General features: G+C 45.2%; 2 long non-coding RNA genes across 3 annotated transcripts in view; one reads left to right on the top strand and one right to left on the bottom strand.

Moving 5' to 3' along the window:
- Positions 1-19,498, bottom strand: part of LOC140642505 (uncharacterized) — a 94,236-nt gene that overhangs the window by 36,161 nt on the left and 38,577 nt on the right. The gene's annotated exons all lie outside the window — the stretch shown is intronic.
- Positions 1,964-10,724, top strand: LOC140642506 (uncharacterized). The gene is made up of 3 exons (XR_012038928.1): positions 1,964-2,009; positions 6,685-6,803; positions 10,190-10,724. It is a non-coding gene; the product is annotated as an uncharacterized lncRNA (long non-coding RNA).

Genomic DNA, 19,498 nt, shown 5'->3' with positions numbered 1-19,498 from the left:
TCCAATAAGTATTAATTAAGCACTATTTATATAGAATAAAAAATGCTACTAGTTTTTTGATAGAAAGAAATCATGTGATTTTATAACATGAAAGTAAAATTGAAATCGTTTCTGGGCTCTAGGCAACTAGAAATATTTTTGTTAAGCTGGAAAATGCTTTTTTTATTTCTCTATATGGGCATGAAGCAGGGTTGCAGAGAGTGTGGCTGAGTTAAACCCAGAACTTCTTACCATGCCCATTTAATCAGACAGTGGTCATTTTTGTTGAAGGTTTTGCTGGTCATATTTATGTGAACTTTGCCTCTTTTGGTTTGGCTACCAATATCTAAAGCTCTTGGATTCTTAATCTTATAGATCATAATGTGTTGAGAGATCAATTCCAAGGAACTGACCAAAGAAAACATCAGAATCTCCTGAATGAAGGGAGTTCTCAGAACTTAAGAACTTAAATCTCAAACAGAATATAGTAACGTTGAAAGGCCTGAGAAATTGTTTTAAAATAAACTACATGCTCTTTGGTCAGTCTCCAAAGTGTTGATTTGCTCTGTCACGATGGTCTAAAACATGCATGATTGTGTCTCAAGAAGCCTACTGCTCACTTGATCCTATAACTACAGAACCGTGATTTAATGCACATGCTTAAGAGATGTGTTAGGCTTTCCAATTTTTCCTATATTTACGGCCACAGGGTTTTACAAATTGGGCCCCTGTGAGAACATGAGCCAGTTGGGAGGTTCTGGAGGAAGAATAGATGTTTTAAAATGACTATGAAAAGATAAAATGCCAAACACACTTAAGATAATTTTGAGTCAAAAAGTGTAGTTGCGTGAATTGATAACTTTGTCATCTGCTCAATGAATATTTATAGAATGACTTTTATGTAAATAGAGAACAAGTAAGGTGTTGTGTTGGAGACAAAGAAGTAAAGAGCTTGGAATCTGTCTCGGAACATACATGCATGAAATTATGTCATCCAAGATATGTCATCAGACAATGAATGGGATATGTCGAGTAAGCAACAAAGTCAATAATTTCTATAGGTAAGAAGAGAGATATCATGAGATATAGAGTGACAAGAAAGGATTCATGAGGAATAAGGGACTTGGCCTTGAGTGACAGGTAGACTGGTCAGGTGAATAGGAAAGAAAGAAAAAACATTTTTGGGAAGAGCACTAAGAGAGGAAAGATACAGAGGTGGAAATTCACTGATGCATTCAAAATAAGCATCATTAATGTCATTTCTATATCCAAGATGCTATGCTAACTTCCATGGATACAAAACTGAGTTAACCACACACTAGACCTTCATAGAGTACCCAGTCTAAGTTGAGGACAACAAATATCACTACTATAATACAGAGATCTCTGAGGTGAGATACAAACCCTCCAGGGAATGTGCAAGATGATCTGTGGGGAGGAAAACAACATATTTTCTAATTATGTTTATTCTTAATGTAATCTTTTTAATTTGCATATATTCTAGATGTATAAAAATGTACCTCTACAGTAGTGTGTTTACATAATTTATAAATAACTACGTATGTATTAGGGATGGGTGCTTAAAAACATTTCCTGATAATAGTGCAAGATCAAAAACTAGTGGAGTCCTGCTGTGGTGGTGTACTTGTCACACCAGAAGTGCAAACAAATCCCATGGGAATCCAAACCCTGGAGGTTGGACAATATCCACAGGGGACTGGAGGTGGTGGTGGGGGGAACGAAGGCAGGGAGACTGGCACAAGATAGGCTAGAGGGGGGCAGATCTGGGACAACATTTGGAAGTCCTGAGTAACCTGATCTCAGAAGAACAGATGGATGTTGTAGATGGGCTGTGGGGGCTAAAATCGGCTATGCAAGGGCAAATTCTCATCTGCAGAAGAGTAATATGTCACCCAAGGACTCTACAGAAATTCTAGCTGGAGAAGAGTTAGTCTATAAAAAGACCAACATCGTCTGTTTTTCACAGGTTTGCTGATCCTGAACCAGGTATAGAAGCCTCAGTCTTTATAGTAAGTGAAACACTCATGGTTCATACCCTTCAGAGGCTTATAATCCACAAACTAATATGTTCTGTTCAAGAGACAAGACTTTCTTTAAGAAACTACATAGGGTTGGGATCCCTGGGTGGCTCAGCAGTTTGGCTCCTGCCTTTGGCCCAGAGTGCAATCCTGGAGTCCCGGGATCGAGTCTCGCGTGGTCCTCCCAGGATGGAGCCTGCTTCTCCCTCTGCCTGTGTCTCTGCCTCTCTCTCTCTCTCTCTCTCTCTCTCTGTGTGTGTGTCTATCATAAATAAATAAATAAATCTTAAAAAAAATAAAAAAGAAACTACATAGGGCTGAACTCTTAGCCTGTTACTTTCCAATTAGCCAGGGTCTGAACAGAAGACACTTCCAAGGTGAAATCATCTCTGCTGTTTACTAATGTCCCCTTGACTTTCCAGAGCAAAGACTACAGACACATCAATCCCCATTCCTTATACTTGAGTTAGGTAAGCTCTCTAATGGAATTTGACATCCCCCCCATATCTGTGGATTAGCCCTAAAGTGTATGTGGATGAAAATCAATTTACAAAATATTGCATGCAAGCCCAGAGGAGACACTGATAAATACCTTTATTCTGTTAGCGTAGAATATGGGAAGTGCTAGCAATTAACCCTGGAGACAGAGACAGAGCCTGCAGTTTGAGATGCCATTGCATGCAGAGTACCACGGTGTTAGAGTAATTAGCTATACTAATATACTTCTGGGTGTTAAGACACAGAAAGAAATCAGTGTCACTTGCATCTGCTGGTTTGCACGGCTACTAATGTATTAAGTGCGCTGTACTCATTATCATTTAATTCCAACCAGAACCTCCAAACCTCATAAGCACAATGAGAATACAGATTATCATCAAGGAGAGAGTTGTTTTACCTGCTACTCTGCAATGAAATTCTTTTGGCTGTTAGTAAGGAAAAGAAATCCCTATTTGGAGAGCTTTCAGCTGGTAAGTACCTGTGGCCTCAGTAAGCAAAAAGTTAACAGAGAGGAAACTCCAAATTCTTCTAGAATGAATCCTTGAATTTCCATGGCCTACGATGTAAAGAAACTATTCCCTAGGAAAAAGGAAATGTTAATAAATCCTTGGTCATCACCATAACATAGGTGAAACTCTTCCACGGGGAAATACAAGAATTCTACTAAGATTCTTCTCTATCGCACAATGGAGAACACTCTGAAAGTCACTAGAGGTTCCTGTAAGAATAGAAGTGGCTCCAACAGACCGACTCCATTCCTCAATGTCAAACTGGAATGAGCTGGTAAAGAAAACATTGGAGAAGATGGAAAAGAGCACAAACTAGACTTCAGAGCTGATTCCATAAAATGGAACCCAATAATTAGAACAAAAAAAAATTACACCATGGAGGATTATTTAACCCCCCCCCAAAAAAAAGATCCATTGTCTTTCAGGTTTAACTCATTAGGACTCTCTGGACAGGAAAGGTATATATTTATGTTTAAAAAAAATTAAAAAAATAAACTTAAATGCTTTTTCTATATTGAAGAGTTGGAAAGAGATATTTATGCTTTCTCTCAATTCAAATATTACTTTTGCTTCATTTATCACCTGTCTGAAATTTCTTGAATGCCTTTCTCTAAATGATAACATAAGAATCCATTAGTGTGTCTCAAAGACAGCTGGACCACCCTAATAACCTACTAAGGGACTTAAAAGTTATATTTAATCAACTGTAATTTCATCTGGAAAAGTTCTAAGTTCTTACTAGAGTACATAATAAAAAACAGGCTAGAATTTGGCACTTTCTTAGTGGGGCTTTGATACTCAAATTTCCTCTTTTATTCTAGCCTCAAAGCAGTTTCTCAGGCTTCAGGATGCTGATCTAGGTTTGGGGCTGCAATTATCTAAGCTAATTGTGCAATTACCAGCTATTTGAGAAGGTTACAGTATTCAATTCAATATATAACATTGTCATAATTTACGCTGTAGATGTGATTTACATTTCACCCATGAGTGGATAGATGAATTGATAGTTGAGCATAGAGATAAATGAATAAATGCCATGAGAAGCACGATAGTTTGTGCACTTCACAAAAAATAAACACCTGTAAACTCATTGTGTACATACCAATGATAGCAATTGTTAATGCGTACTCAGCCACAAATAAACAATCAGCTTCATTTTCTTATTCGGATAAAATTCAATCCTCACTTTAAATGAAACATATCTGAACATAGTGTGGTTTAAAATTTCCAGAAATATATCCCTCAAAAACTATGGTACAGATCATTTTATTATAACGAGTCCATATCTTTTTATTGCCCTATCTTTAGTGAATGAAAATGTCATGTCCTTCAGCTATGGCATGAGACAAAAAATCCAGGGCTGCCTATTAATAGTAAATGTGTACTGTCCATGGAATTTACGAGCTGGAAATATCTGTAGAGATAATCTAGTCAAACGTCCCACCCAAGGGAGAAATGCCCAGTGGAACATCCTGGAGAGGAGAGTGGTGTCAGCAAGATGGTGACATAAGGTTTTCCCTGACTTCCCCAACCCTACCCTCCCCTTCCCCCTCTCCAACCCCCACTCCCAGAAGAACAGCTAACAACTATTCAAAACAAGACACCACGGAGAGAATCCTAGAACAAAGGGGTGAGGCGGAAGCTCCTCCCACAGACCCTATTAGAAGGGTAGGAGAAACAGCTGTATGTTGATCAAATTGCCCAAGCCAGCACAGCACTACGTGGAGATGTCTCCCCTGAGCCTCTGGTCCTTCTGGTGGAAAAGGAGAACCTAGGGGGACCACCAGCCCTTCCCGGTATTGTGGATCATTTTGTAGGAGCCCCTACTCTCATCTCACACCATGAGGCTTGCTGGGGAATCTGCGGGCCTCAACCACTGGGAATCTATGACAGAGAAGGAGGAAGGGCAATTTCAAAATGGGTAAAGAACCTGAATAGACGTTTCGCTAGAGAAGGGATCCAAAAGGCCAACACGTACATGAAAAGATGCTCCATATCACTAGCCATTAGGCGGATGCAAATTCAAACCACAAAGATATAAAAAAAAAAAAACCCACAAAGATATAACCCCTCATGCCAATTAGAATGGACATCATAAAAAAATAGACAATTTTATAATGTTAGTGGGGATGTGGAGAAAAGAGAACCCCGGTGCACAGTTAGTGGGAATGTAAATTGGTGCAGCCACTCCAGAAAACAGTATGGAGAGTCTTCAAAAAACTAAAAATAGGGCCATCCTATGATCCAGCAATTCTGCTTCTGAGAATATATCCAAAGAAAACCAAAATACTAAGTTAAAGGGCTATCGGCACCACTATGGTCATAGCAGCATTGTTTACAGTAGGCAAGACATGGAAACAGCCTAAGTGTCCATCAGTAAATGAAAGGATAAAGAAGTTGTGGTACGTCTACGCAATAGAATATAATTCAGCCACAAAAATACAAGGGAATCCTACCATTTGTGGAAACATGGATGGACCTTGAAGATATTCTGCTAAATGAAATAAATCAGATAAAGAGAGACAAATACACTATGATCTTACTCACATATGGAATTTAAAGGAAAAACAAAACTCATAGGAAAAGAGATCAGACTTGCAGTTACCAGAGGCACAGGGTGGGAAGAGGGGAAGAGGAAGGTGGTCAAAAGGTACCAACTTCCACTTATAAGAAAAATAAGCACTGGGATGTCACGTACAACATGATGACTACGGCTAACACTGCTGTACGATAGGTAGGAAAGGTGTCAAGAGACTAAAGTCTATGAGTTCTCAACATGAAGAGAACATTTTTTTTCCTTTTCTCTTTTTTTTTTCTCTCTTTTCTTTTTGTTCTATCTATATGACAAGATGGATGTTAGCCAGGCCTGTTGTGGTAGTCATTGAAAAATAAATGTAAATCAAACCATCATGCTGTAGTCCTTAAACTTATACAGTGATGTATGTCAATTATTTCTCAAATAATTGGAAAAAAAATAAAAATAAAGGTGATTAGGAAAAATAAACAAACAATCCCAATCATCCTGGACAGTTGATTTTCCTCTCAGTCTAAACCTGCCAGCACCCCGGAAATATGTTAGCAGGGCAGCTCTTGCATTCAGGGCACCTCTGTTTCCTCAGAATTCTCTTTTGGAGGCGATGTGCATTCTTGTAACTTCTTGGTCACCCACCCGGCTACGAGATCAGTGACACTGTTCTTTAAAGGGTTCAGGTTCAATTCTAGTGACTGCCACTTTCAAGTGATGTCCATCCATTAGGTGAGAACCAGAACAAGATGGAAGCATCAAAGAACATCCTGGATATCTAAGTTATTATCCAAATATATTTGAAAAACTCCACAGGCATGTTGCATCTAACACAATGAGCTTTAACAGGGATAAGGCAAGGCTGTAACACGGTTCAATAAACTGGTGACATTAAAAATGGTAGAAGAGACTTGACTTAGCGGAAAAGTATAAAAAACCTTTTTCCGTTCAGACTTCAAATGCTAAGGCTGCACCTAATTAAAAATAATTAATGAGACACTGCATGTGAGTCAGTAGGGTGACATGGCCAAAAAAGCCCGAACAATCTTCGCCTGATATTAATAGAAATATAATTTTCTTGAAGGAGAGAAATGAGATTATTACCTGCTGTTGTTTTTTTTTTTTTTAATCATAGCCAAAATGCCTTCTTGGACTCTGCCTTGTGGGTCTTCTGGAAAAACTGAATGTATCTAGAAGAGAGTGATCGGGGTGGTAAAGGATCTGGAAATCATATCAGATAATGCAAAGAGAACTGTAAGTCAAATATGACTTTATAAATACTTCAGGAGAGAAAAGCTTTTTATAGCATTTGATCATTGATTCAACATCTACTGAGGGCCAAGTATGGGCTGGGTACTGAGGTGCCACATAAGGAACAGCCTACCCGGAAGGAGGTTAAGATCTGTAGCTTTCACACCTTGTCAAGCCCGTTTCCTCCAGTACGTTGGCGGGTTCAGAGCCATAACACCAATATATAAGATGATCATATAATCTCTTTTCCAAATTAGGGCATTTTTGAAAGTGAAAAGGGTGCTATTAATAATTGCATTGAGACAACAGGTGTAAAAAGGACTGTCCAGACGAACTAGGACATCTGGTCGCCCTATTAATAAGCCTCTCGAGCAGAGGGAAGCAGGCCTTCTGACAATAGTAAATCATCTTTGATGCTGAGGATGTAGACTGTGTGCCCATTGGTTTGTCAACCCAGCTCCTCCCTATTTTTTCCATTCCAGAAATGTGATTCTTAGTCACTCTTGATTCATCCACAAGTGGGCACCAGACCCAATCAGAGTCTGTCCCTGAGATATTTTTAGAACTGGCCCTCTTGAATGGTGGCAACTACAAGATATAAAACTTAAGTGCCATTAGTGAGGAAGTGGTCTATGTAGAGAGACTGAAATCAACTCAGAGGAGCAAGCGCAGAAGAGTGCCCGCAGAGCCTGACTCCCTAGCATCTGTTTTCCTCATGCTCTCTCTCCTGCATGTCAGTGCTCCCTGTGATCTGGTTGTTCGGACTTTTCTTTGTGAGAGATACACCGATGTTCTCCTAAAGTCTCTCTCTTTTCACTTTAGCTAGTTTGAGTTGGGTTTAAGGTCCTTTCAACTGAAATCGCAATGATGAATCCAAGTTGCGAAGAAATAATTTAAGTGGAAAAGATGGCTCCCATGAAGCTTGTCATTTGCCTCTCACCTGTAGGTCTGGCCTTGTCATAGTTGCCAGGACAGAAGGTGTTTAAGCAATTCTGAGGCTTAACATCAATTCTCCCTTGCTCTTCACCCAACTCCAGCCTTGAGCATATATTTGAAAAATGTGCTCTCACCTGGCTTGAGACCCCCCGTCGTCTTTGCCACTAACTGATGTTATGGGGTGTCTTTCTTGGTCCTTGTGCCTGAGTCTCCAATCTGGTAACTTGTACCAAACACAGTCTCTCCCATGTCAGGGTGCCTGCCGTGACTTATCCATTTTCTTTGCTGGGGATTAATCCCTTCAGCTATGGATGTGGCCCCGTTATCTGCAAAGGATGCGTATTACTTCTCATTGTCCGTGCCCTCTCTGATGCATTACCATTGCTGACTGTGTACTCTTTCTTGAATTTGTCTTTTCTTTTGACTTCTATGACATCGATTTCTTCCCATTGTTGCCCCACTGTTCTAAGTACTTCTCAATGTTTTCTGAAATCATCTCTATTTTGTCCATTATGGAAATGTTACAGATCTTGGAGGAACCATCTATTCCTTCTTCCTAGACTTCTATTCCTATTCTTCCTAGACAATTGAGTTGAATCTCATGGTATCAACTGCCATCAATTGAGATGACTCTCAATTCGATTCTGCCAGGCTGTGTTTTCCTGAGCTCCTGGTTCATTTGTTTTTCTTTTTTAATACTTTAATTATTCTTTCATGAGAGACACAGACAGAGGCAGACCTAGGTAGAGGGAGAACCAGGCTCCCCGCAGGGAGTCCGATGCAGGATTTGATCCAAGGACCCCGGGATCATGATTTGAGCCAAAGGCAGATGCTCAACCACTCAGTCACCCAGGCATCCCTTGAGCTCCTGATTCATAAGTGCAGCTGTCTGTTGGACATATTCTGTGAGTGACGCATTAGCACCCAAAATTGAATCCATCTTTTCCACAAAACTAATCCATTTCTGATATTCTCAGTTTCTTCAAATAGCATTACTATTTACCTCAGCACCTGAAAAAGAAACTTGAGAGACTATTCTGAGTCCTTCCACTTCCTGGCACCACATTTTAATTCATTATGCTCTATTTATTCTATTCCCACTAGTTCTTGAAGCTGTCCCTTTCTGTGAGTTCTCACTGCCAATGCCTGACGGTTTTATTCCTTTAACTATTACAGTGGTATCCTAAGTGGTTTTTCTTTAACCAGCCCCACCTCCTTCAAATAACCTTCTTTCATGCTGCCTTCCTAATATTTATGAAATATTCTCAAATCCAAAATTTTCCAATGACTATTACCTATAAAACAAAGTACTTGAATAAGGCATATATGTGAAGTCACTCTTGATGTCTCCTAGCCACACTCCTCAGACCCTTATTCCAACACTTCATCAATCATATTTGGAAGGCCAGCCCCCTAAACAGTTTGTCTTTTTCTTAATGTTTTACTCCCTGTTATCCTTCCATGGAGGTCATGAGAAGCCATTCAGCTCTGCCTGTTTTTTTTGGAATGTTGACTCTTAGTTTATTCCCTCTTGAAACCCATGTCATGAGAAGCTCAAGTCACGTAGAGAGGCCACATAAAGACATGCAGTACCAGCTAAGCCCAGCCCAGGTGTCAAACATGTTAACGAAGAACCTTCCACATGATTCTGGCCCCAGGTGTCTAACTCACCCCAGCTGAGGCCCCAGACATCGTGAAGCAGAGATAAATCATCCCTGCTGTGCCCTATCTGAATTTCTGACCCATAGAATCAATGAGCATATTAAGAGTGTTGTCATTTCACATCACTAAGTTTGGGGTAGCTTGTTACATTGCAACAGATAACTTAAATACCCAATTATAATATCATCTAGTTCTCTGGAATATCTAATGCTAGAATAGTTCTCGGTATCCTCCACCATTTGTCCCCTGTTATAGCTGCATAGTGTTGTAATTGTTGTCTTCATGATATGTGTGTTTTATTTTATTTTATTTTTTGCCCAGTGCCTAGCACACAGAAGATTTACAATGGATATTGTTGATGAGGTCCCTGAACCTTCTTCCTATCTAGTTACTCATTACCACATTGTAGGCACCCAGTGAGACCTTTTCCCACTCTATATTTTATTCTCAGTCACTGATAGTTGCTGATTGGATCACCTTTGCCTCTCAAAATAAGTCCTTCAGCAACCATAGCCCCAGAAGTTCACCCAGACCCTTGTCTACTACAGAAATCCGTCTAATTTCAATTCAGTGTCTCCCTAGTGAGCTCTAAGTAATTATGGAAAGCTTGGCAGGGGTCCTAAGAAATGCCATGGATCCATGTCTAATGGCATAAGGAAAAGTGGGGGGAGAAACACATTCATTTCCTGAATACCGACTGTGTGTCAGGATCCTTGCTAGAAGGGCTCCATGTAGCTGACCTAATCCTCTCAGCAACCCTTCAAATAGACATTTCAATTTTCATTTTATAGATGAAGAAGCTGAGTTTCAGTGAAGTTCAGTGATCTACACAGAGCCACTTAGCAGACAGAACGGGAGAGCAACCCCAGCTTGCTTGCTCCGAAGCGGATGTACCTCCTACACGTCATACATAAATTTTGGAAGAATCTCCTCTTCAGAGGAGCTCTTGCCCCGGGAGAGAGCTGATGGATACAATATCACAAGTTGGATTTTCTTTCATTGACTTTAACCAAAAGGGGACTTACCCTCTGATAAAATGCTACTTAGCACAGAAACAACTCAAGAGGTGTAATCAATCAATAATATTTCAGGATGCATATGTTTACTCAAGGGCAGGTCTGAGTGGGAAGGGGGTCAGGGAAGGGAGTGGAAGGAAGTGAGAGTACACAGAAGGTCCGAGGGAGAGGAAGGAGTTGTCTGAAGGTGAAGTCAGGAGGAAACTGCAGGAGGGAAGCCTGGAATCTAAGACAAAAGGCCTTTCCCTCCAGCCTTGGGTGGGGTTGTGTCCTGGGGAAGATCAGAGGATCTAGGACATCCTTTTGTATAATACAGACAGGAAGCTGAAAACTTCTTCTTTTACCTCTAAGCAGAGGAGCTTTAAAACTCTGCTAAACCAAAGAGGGCAAAGAAATGTCCCCAAATGAAAATTGGTTGGTAGGACTCTATTTTTCAATTTTCATTAATGTTAATTTTTTATCATTCTTTTTACTTATGCATAAATTGATTTTTTTTATTTGCATAGTTGTCAAAAGACTCATGCACAGCAAACTTGGGATCAGGATCAATTTCTATTTCTTTTCCATTAAAATCAATCTATTTTAGTGAAGGACAGTTGATTAATATTTTAGAAAAAGAAAAAAAGACTCATTTTCCCAGGCATCATTGATTCGTGTCGGAGCCAAAGAATTACCAAAGGCCAGCCTCTATTTTTCGTGCTGAGTAAGTCCTGGGATTTTGGGTTAAGCGATTACGGTGATGTCATTTAAAAAATCAAACGTAAGTGCATTTCGACAACCTGCAGTGTGAACGTGTCCCCTACCTGCAGACAGAGAAGCAGCCTACGTGCATGTGCACGAGAAACTAGGAAACAAGATCATGTGTTTGAAATCTGGTTTCCTAAGCAAGAAGTTCGGAGGTTGCTTGATAAGACCTGGTTATATAGAATTAGTGGGTTTTCTTCTAAGTGGGGGCTCACCCCTCTCTATGTCCCTTCTGAATTCAAGATACAGTTATGCCGGTGCTCCTGCTGGGGCTTGGAGTGTGAGCGAGTGAAGGTATGCTCCATTTTAAGAAACACGCACAAACCCTAGATTTCCATAGAGGTGTGAGGGGAAAGCATTATGGAAGCAGAGAGGAGAGGGTGTCCACAAACAATACGGAGTGCAATGAAAATAATAACTGAGAGCTTGATGGAGCGCTGTCTATGGTTCTGGGCATTGGTCTCTATGCTATACATGCATTACCCTTTAGTCTTAATAATGGAGGGAGATACTTTAGGACTCCCTACTTGTAGTTAGGAAAATGAGTCCCAAAGATTCTTCATTTTTCCAAAATCTTAAGGATAATGAAGTGGGAAGCTGGGAGAGTAAAGGGATTGCTGAGGTACACTTAACTCTGATTAAATCCAGCTCTGGCTTTTCAGTCTCTGCCGAGGCAACAAAAAAGGTTCTAGGCCTTCTCTGTCCTTATCTTCCTCAGCCTGTTAACAGGTGAGAAAACTAAGGCACAGAGGATACCGTGGGGAATGAAATAATTGAAAAATCCTTGCCTTTTGGAGCTTTCCCTCCAGTGGGAGAGGCAGATCCTAAGATAAAATATATAGGATGGAAGAGAGTGTAGGAAGTGCTAAGGTGAAAGATAAAGCTGGGCAAAGAGAAGGGGCGTGTTGGGGGTGGGGGGAACCCTTAGACAGACTGGTCAGGGAAGACCCAAACAGGAAGGGGACATCTCAGTATGCCCTTTATTTATTTTTTTTCTTTTTAAGATTTTATTTATTTATTCATGAGAGACACACAGAGAGAGGCAGAGACATAGGCAGAGGGAGAAGCAGCTCCCTGCAGGGAGCCCGATGTGGGACTGGATCCTGGGACCCCGGGCACTTGGACACCTATACGAATCCAAATGTCAGGAAAGAGGACAGGGGGTGGTATGAAATCAGGGCACCTGTATGGACTTTAAAACCGTGTGACTGGATGAGACCAGCAAGAGGGAGGGCGCAGGGAAAGAGACCAGACTTACACACAGGTTGATCTCACTCGTCTCCAACATTAGGGCAGTGATGAAGAACCCAGAAGGGGGTGTGACCGGAGGTGCCAGGAGGTAAATGGGAAGTAGACACGCGCGAAGTCCTGGTTTCCAGGTGAAGCAGGTGTTCAGGAGAGATGTGTGCACGAGGCTGATGCACCAAACAAGGGCCTTGACCTGTGGATTTAGCTAGGCAGAGGCTGTTGTTGATCGCATTAGGATGAGTTTTCTTGGGGTAGATCGAGAGATCTCCTGGGTGGTGTGAGAGCCCGACTGGAAAGGACTCCAGGGAGTAGGAGGAGAGAAACAGGGGGTAACAAGCATGGGCTTCCTTGGAAGGAGCAGGCGAGGAGGGAAAAGAGAAGTGGAGTCGCTGCTGGAGGGGAGGGGAGGGGAGGGAAGGGGAGCGGAGGGGAGGGGAGGGGAGGGGGCAAGAGAAACTTGGTGATGCTGTTTCAGCCGGCTGCTGGGAGAAACCTGGTGGAGGGGGGATGCGGGGGATGCGAGAAGACAGGCTGCCTGCCCGACGTGAGTGGGGAGGGGAGAGGAGAGGAGTGCCCCAGAGGAGGGCTCAGCGATGGGCACCTGCCATAAGAGGGCAGGAGGTGGAGCACAGGGACAAGTCGGGGGTTCCTGCTGGGCGCCTCCCTGGGCGTTCTCCTCCGCTGGCTTCAGGCTTCTGAAAATCCGGAAGGTAGTGGGAAGCAAGGTGAGTTAGCGGAGTGCAAATGGGAAGGGACGGGGGTCTGCGGAGAGCGGAGAAGGTATACGGTATTCAATGCTCGGGAGATTAGGGGTGTGGATAGACCAGCAACACCCCAAAGGCAGCGTTAAAGACCCACGTTAAAGACCCATGAGTAGCTTGTGACCACAGATTCCAGGTGAAGCCAGGCAGCAAGAGTGTGTGCTCCCCCCACACCCTGCCAGGCCATCAGGGCAGGTGCAGAGCCACCAAGGGCAGTGTCCCCCGAGTAATGGGAGAAAGAAGCCAAAGTGGGGGGCCTTCCTGGAATGGGAGGTAGGAGCCCAGACCTAACCTGTTCTAGACTCTCACTGTGAAGCAGGGCTCAGAAATGATGCGATGGGGATCCCCGGGGGGCTCAGTGGTTTAGTGCTGCCTTTGGCCCCGGGCCTGGTCTTGGGGTCCTGGGATCAAGTCCTGCATCGGGGTCCCTGCGTGGAGCCTGCTTCTCCTCTGCCTGTGTCTCTGCCTCTCTCTCCTTCTCTGTGTGTGTCTCTCATGAATAAATAAATAAAATCTTTAAAAAAAAGGAAATGATGCGATGTTTGGAGGCACCATAGGCCCGGGAAACTCAAGCTCTGTCTTCACACGTGGGTGATGCTAGCATGTGATTCCACACCAGCGGTCCAAGGCGGGAAAAGAAGATGGGTGCAGAAGAGACAGGGGGTCACGGGAGGGGTCACGTCCTGCAGGCGGTAATGGGGCATCGATCGCAGAGCCCAAGGGCAACACAGAGGGGCACAGGTGTAATAGACCTGGAGGGAAGATTGGAGGGAGGACAGGTCCAATCTGGTTTTCCAAACCATCATAAGATGAAGTCACCAGTTGAGAAGGGGGCACAGGTGGGAAGTCAGAGGAGCCAGGAGAAGGAAGCATCTAGAAGAATAGCTGAGTGTACTTCCTAGGGAAGCAGGGTAGGATTACTAGCCATTGTCAAGTGCCCATTTGAGATTTTTATCCCGCATTTAAAGTTAAAGCAATCAACCTAAAATCACAGGTAAGGGGCGCCTGGGTGGCTCAGTCAGTTGAGCATCTGCCTTTGGCTCCGATCATGATCCCGGGGTGCAGGGATCCAGCCCTGCATGGGGCTCCTCGCTTCTCTCTCCCTCGGCCCCACCCCCTGCCCGTGCTCTCTGTCTCTATCTCTCTGTCAAATAAATAAGTAAATAGGATCTTTAAAAAAATAAATAAATAAAAGTGAAAGGAGTCGGTCTGGTTCTGGGATTTTCTTCAGCAAGCAGTTCTCGGGAGGCAGGGAGAGGGGTTCACCAGGGAAACCTGCTAGTCGACAGCTTCGTCCAGGAGGATCCTATCTCTAGAACCCGGGAGGGCGGCAGAAAGGGTGACCTTCCGTGTGCTATTCTGACTGTGGTTCCCTTTAAATGAGTTTCTATTTGAAGAGCCTGGTTGTCAATAGTGCTTAATTTAATCAGCTTCTGGAAGGTGAAAAGGAAATTGGAAATCTTTGGGAGTCCTGAAACAAGTTTTCATTAGAAACTCAGACTAGTGGGCTCAGGGTGTCGTAGAGCAAAGGTGGATAGCTTACTATCTATTCCAAAAGACAGTTATGACCCTGCAGGACAAATTATTAGACTTGGTTTGTCTGGGTCTGATCAGGATATGCTGGTAGCTCATCTCTGGATCTCTCCTTTACCCCACTCCCCTCCCCCAAGCTATCATTTCTAGGTCTGGCCTGCAGAATCATCCCTGAGACCAGTCCTGATGTTAGTACAAGGAGATTTCAGGAGCTCTGTTTCAGAACTCAATGGACCTTCACCTCCTTTTTGTGGCATGTTAGGCCTTTTATAATATGACTTTCCACCTACTTCCCTAGATTCATTTCCCATCACTCCACCTACCTATACCAGGCTGCTTGTAGATCTCTGATGATTCATATTTCCAAGGAATTGTCCCTTCTCACCTCGACTACACTTCATTGCCTTGTGCCCTGGCAAAGCTGCTCCTATTCCCCCAAGCCTCCTCAGTATCACCTCCTCAGGCTTTCTCTGGTTCCCTTAGCTTTCCCATCAGCACTTAATATCCAGCCCTTTAAGCACCTATACATTGCGCTTGATTTACGTATTTGCCTACCGCAGTACTGAGGGCCTGTGTCACACTGACCCCATAGGCCTAGCGCGTAGCCCAATGCCTTACCTGTCATAAGCCCTTTGTTTAATAAACAGCATCAGGTCTGTCTCGCAGAGAGAAAAAGAACAGTTCTCGAGACAGAACTACTTTTTTCCTGAGATCAAGACCTAAACTAAATGTGTCGAGGTCTGCAGCGTGTGGCAGTGAGTGTGATGGAGCTGCCGCGTCCTGGGGCTCGCGGCAGAGGACTCCGGATTGGAAGCTCAGCTCTACCACTTATTAACCAAGTGCCTCTCTGGGCCTCGGGTTCCTCAGACATTCAGTGATGAGCGAGAGAATCAAGGTCAGGGGGTCACTGTAAAATCAGACGAGACAGAGCTTGCAATGTGCTTAGCTCCGTGTTTCCAGTGCCTGGCACACGGTGGGCAATAAGCGGTCGTTATCATGATCATTATCATGAGCTATAATTATCTGGAAGCTAGATTCTTGCTGATTTGTCTATGCCTGAACGCTCGTCTTGAAGTCCTAAGTATTTTAATTCCTCATTGGATGCACGTCTGCATGGCATTCCCCTCTCGCTCTCCCCACACCCCCACCAAACTACCACCCACCCGACTCCCGGGTGTCTGGTCTTCCAGGGTCAGGTCTCTGGCACCGGGTCGTCAGCCTCTAAACACTGCCATCCCGAGGTTCCCCATCGCCACGCTCCACCTGCAGGCCTCTGCGGACCAGCCATCCCCGGTGGGGTCCTCCTCTCCAGCTCCTTCCCGGTGGGGTCCCCCAATCCAGCTCCTTCCTGATGGGGTCCTCCTCTCCAGCTCCTTCCCGGTGGGGTCCTCCTCTCCAGCTCCTTTCTGGTAGGATCTTCCTCTGCAGCTCCTTCCTGGTGGGGTCCCCCTCTCCAGCTCCTTCCTGGTAGGATCCTCCTCTGCAGCTCCTTCCTGGTGGGGTCCCCCTCTCCAGCTCCTTCCTGGTGGGGTCCCCCTCTCCAGATCCTTCCTGGTAGGATCCTCCTCTGCAGTTCCTTCCTGGTGAGGTCCCCCTCTCCAGCTCCTTCCTGGTAGGATCCTCCTCTGCAGCTCCTTCCTGGTGGGGTCCCCCTCTCCAGCTCCTTCCCGGTGGGGTCCTCCTCTCCAGCTCCTTCCTGGTAGGATCTTCCTCTGCAGCTCCTTCCTGGTGGGGTCCCCCTCTCCAGCTCCTTCCTGGTAGGATCCTCCTCTGCAGCTCCTTCTTGGTGGGGTCCCCCTCTCCAGCTCCTTCCTGGTGGGGTCCTCCTCTCCAGCTCCTTCTTGGTGGGGTCCTCCTCTGCAGCTCCTTCCTTGTGGGGTCCCCCTCTCCAGATCCTTCCCGGTAGGATCCTCCTCTGCAGCTCCTTCCTGGTGGGGTTTTCCTCTCCAGCTCCTTCCTGGTGGGATCCTCCACTCCATCTCCTTCCTGGTGGGGTTTTCCTCTCCAGCTCCTTCCTGGTGGGATCCTCCTCTCCAGCTCCTTCCTGGTGGGGTCCGCTTCTTCAGCTCCTTCCTGATAGGGTCCCTGTCTCCAGCTCCTTCCTGGTGAGGTCCTCTTCTCCAGCTCCTCCTGGTGGGGTCCTCCTCTCCAGCTCCTTCCTGGTGGGGTCCTCTTCTCCAGCTCCTCCTGGTGGGGTCCTCCTCTCCTTCCTGGGCTTCGGTCTCTAGCTATCAGTACACGAGGCTCACCCTTTTGCCTCCTCTTTTGTCCCTGCCACCATCCCGGATACCTGCCCCACCTCAGCTTTTCCGGTTGCCTCTGGGTCTGCACCGAAGAGCCTTCTCTTTTTCCGTATCTGGTCAAAATGTGCATTTTATGTCCTCTGTACATGCTTGTGGTGGATGGTAATGATCAGCCCTACGACAGCACACGAAAGAGGGCGCTGACCTACTTAGGTTCTTTTGCTCTAAGGATCCCCGATACCTCGTGCAGCCTCCGAAAGCGCACAGATTTACCAGGTGGTTGGCAGTTCTAACCAGATCACACATCTTAGGTCCCACTACGGGTTGTGGCTCTCACCCAAAGCCATCGCTGTGGCCCGATCATTGCATCCTACCCGGAACTCTGAGGCTAAAGCCTTCTGGTGACCGTCGACGGTGGTTTAAGAGGCTATGGCTTTGAATTTTATTCAAATGAATTTCCCAACCAGAGGCTTCAGGCCCTATGCAATAGTCTGATTAAAACTCTGTAGCTAACTACCAAATAATCTGAAGAAATTAGTGGATTGGCAGCAGATGTCAGTATTTGGAAACAAGGAGAATCCCATTTCTAAACGTTTCCCAAGGCTCACAGTTAGAAATGACCTTGGCCAATCCGTTTAACCCAGAGTCTCGGTTGATTGAAATGGCAGATTTAGCAGAGAGAGAGAGAGAGAGAGAAAGGGGGAAATAGAGAGAAAGAGAGGGAGAGACATTGAGATGAGGGAGAGAAAGAGAGCAAAAGATGCCCCTGGAACCAAATATTTCTGGATGAACAAATCACCCTTAAAACAGAGCCCCCATCCATTGGCAAAACAAGGCACTTACTTCCGTATCACCAGGTGAGCGAAACTTCATCTACAAGACGGGTTTTCCTGGGTATTGACTCTCCTAGGAAGTTAGCACGTTGCATCCATTTGCATGGACCTCTAAGAACTCAACCCATATGTAATGATTATGTTCTACGTGTACAGTTATGTTTTATGAAAGAAGCCGCATGTTTAGACCCAAGGGCTTCTGAAATGAACCAAAGATACATTTCCCACAAAACCAAAGGGAGGTGCTTCCTTCCATTTATTTCCTAAGTCGAGAAGTCATAAGGCAATAACATTAGCCCACTCATCTTATTAGTGGTTAGTTAATGTGACACCAGAGAGGAGGAGAGGACTGGAGGGAGAAGGGCCACTGTTTATAGCATTTTGAGGGATGGCTCTTGGGATCAGGATTCCTTCCCTCCATGTGAAGACAAAGCAGCAGAGATGAAAGGGACTAGATGTCCTTCCCAGACTTGCCGAAGATGCCATCCAGACACTCTGGATGAGGTGGAGGGAGGAAGAGGCCAGCCTTCTCCCAGGGCTTCGGTGGAAAGCCTCTCCAGGGACTGGAGTGGAGCTTCACTACACATCTGTATCCCAGCCACCCACTCCCACGTGAAGCTGCTATTCCCCAGCGCCTGTTGCTAAATATAGGGCCTGCATTTCAGACTGACAGGAGAGCTCCTGCTGTGTACACCCGAGCTGAATGCTCACTTCACACACTCCTAATATGGTAAAAGCCCTGCAGCCTATGAGCCTGTGAGCCCTGGAGAGAGACCAGCTCTGGGCCCCGCACGCTCCTGAAGCTTAACCCTTCCGTGCAAGGCAGGGTGGAAGGCGGACCGACCGACCGCTGGTCACTGCGAATTCTCCAAGTGCTCACTGTCACACGTCATGTCCACGTGATCTGGAAACCAGGATCCAGTCCCACCTCCAAATAGCAGCGTTTGTGGACAATGAGCATTGAGATCAACGACACAGGGCAAACCCAACTGCCTGAGCTCTGTGGGTCACGGAAATGAAATGGGAAAAGGAAAAGAAAGGAAAAAAGAACCCGTGTTTTCAGGAAGAGGGGAAAGGCAGGCGCCAATAGGGCAGCCCCGAGTCCCCCCACGTTCCCTCAGACTGTGTGTCTGCAGCTGCTGCCCCAGGCGGAGAGGCCGACAGGTGTCCCTGCCAGCTTTTCACAACAGGCCCAAGAAGCGAGCAGAGAATGCAGGGCCCTCGGAGCTTCAGAGGCTTGCAAGAGCCAGAGGGCCACGGCCCCTGCAGGAATAAGGAGGAAGAGGCAGCCAGTGGTTAGACACCTCATGCTCCTAATAACTTGCTAACGTATTAGAGTGTTGGTGTTTTCTCCTTGGGGGAAGGAAAGGGAAACCACAGTAGCAGCTTCCCACTGAGAGGTGGGCTGTGAGGGCTGCCAAGTCCCTTTTCAAGAGGGGATGATGTATAATGAAAGCAAGTCAAGTTGCAAGACATCTTCACCGTGCTAACGGTTGCTGTGCTTCTCGGGGTTCCTCTGGCTTCCATAATTTGGTAGGATTGTGCGTCTCCAAGAGGCTAGGGAGGGTAAGGACTCTTTTGAACAGTACGGAGTATTTACCCCCTCAAGGTCAGATGGGGGCTGGATCTGCTGCTCACATGTCTGCAGTGATGAGGTCAGTAGCTGGCCAACAGCGCATGCTTATTTACCTTTTGGATCCTTACGTTATAAAAACTGCTTAG

Source organism: Canis lupus, chromosome 11 (genome assembly GCF_048164855.1).
Source record: "Canis lupus baileyi chromosome 11, mCanLup2.hap1, whole genome shotgun sequence".
Classification (NCBI taxonomy): domain Eukaryota; kingdom Metazoa; phylum Chordata; class Mammalia; order Carnivora; family Canidae; genus Canis; species Canis lupus.
The sequence above is the reverse complement of the archived record's forward strand: the minus strand, read 5'-3'. Positions and strand labels throughout refer to the sequence as shown.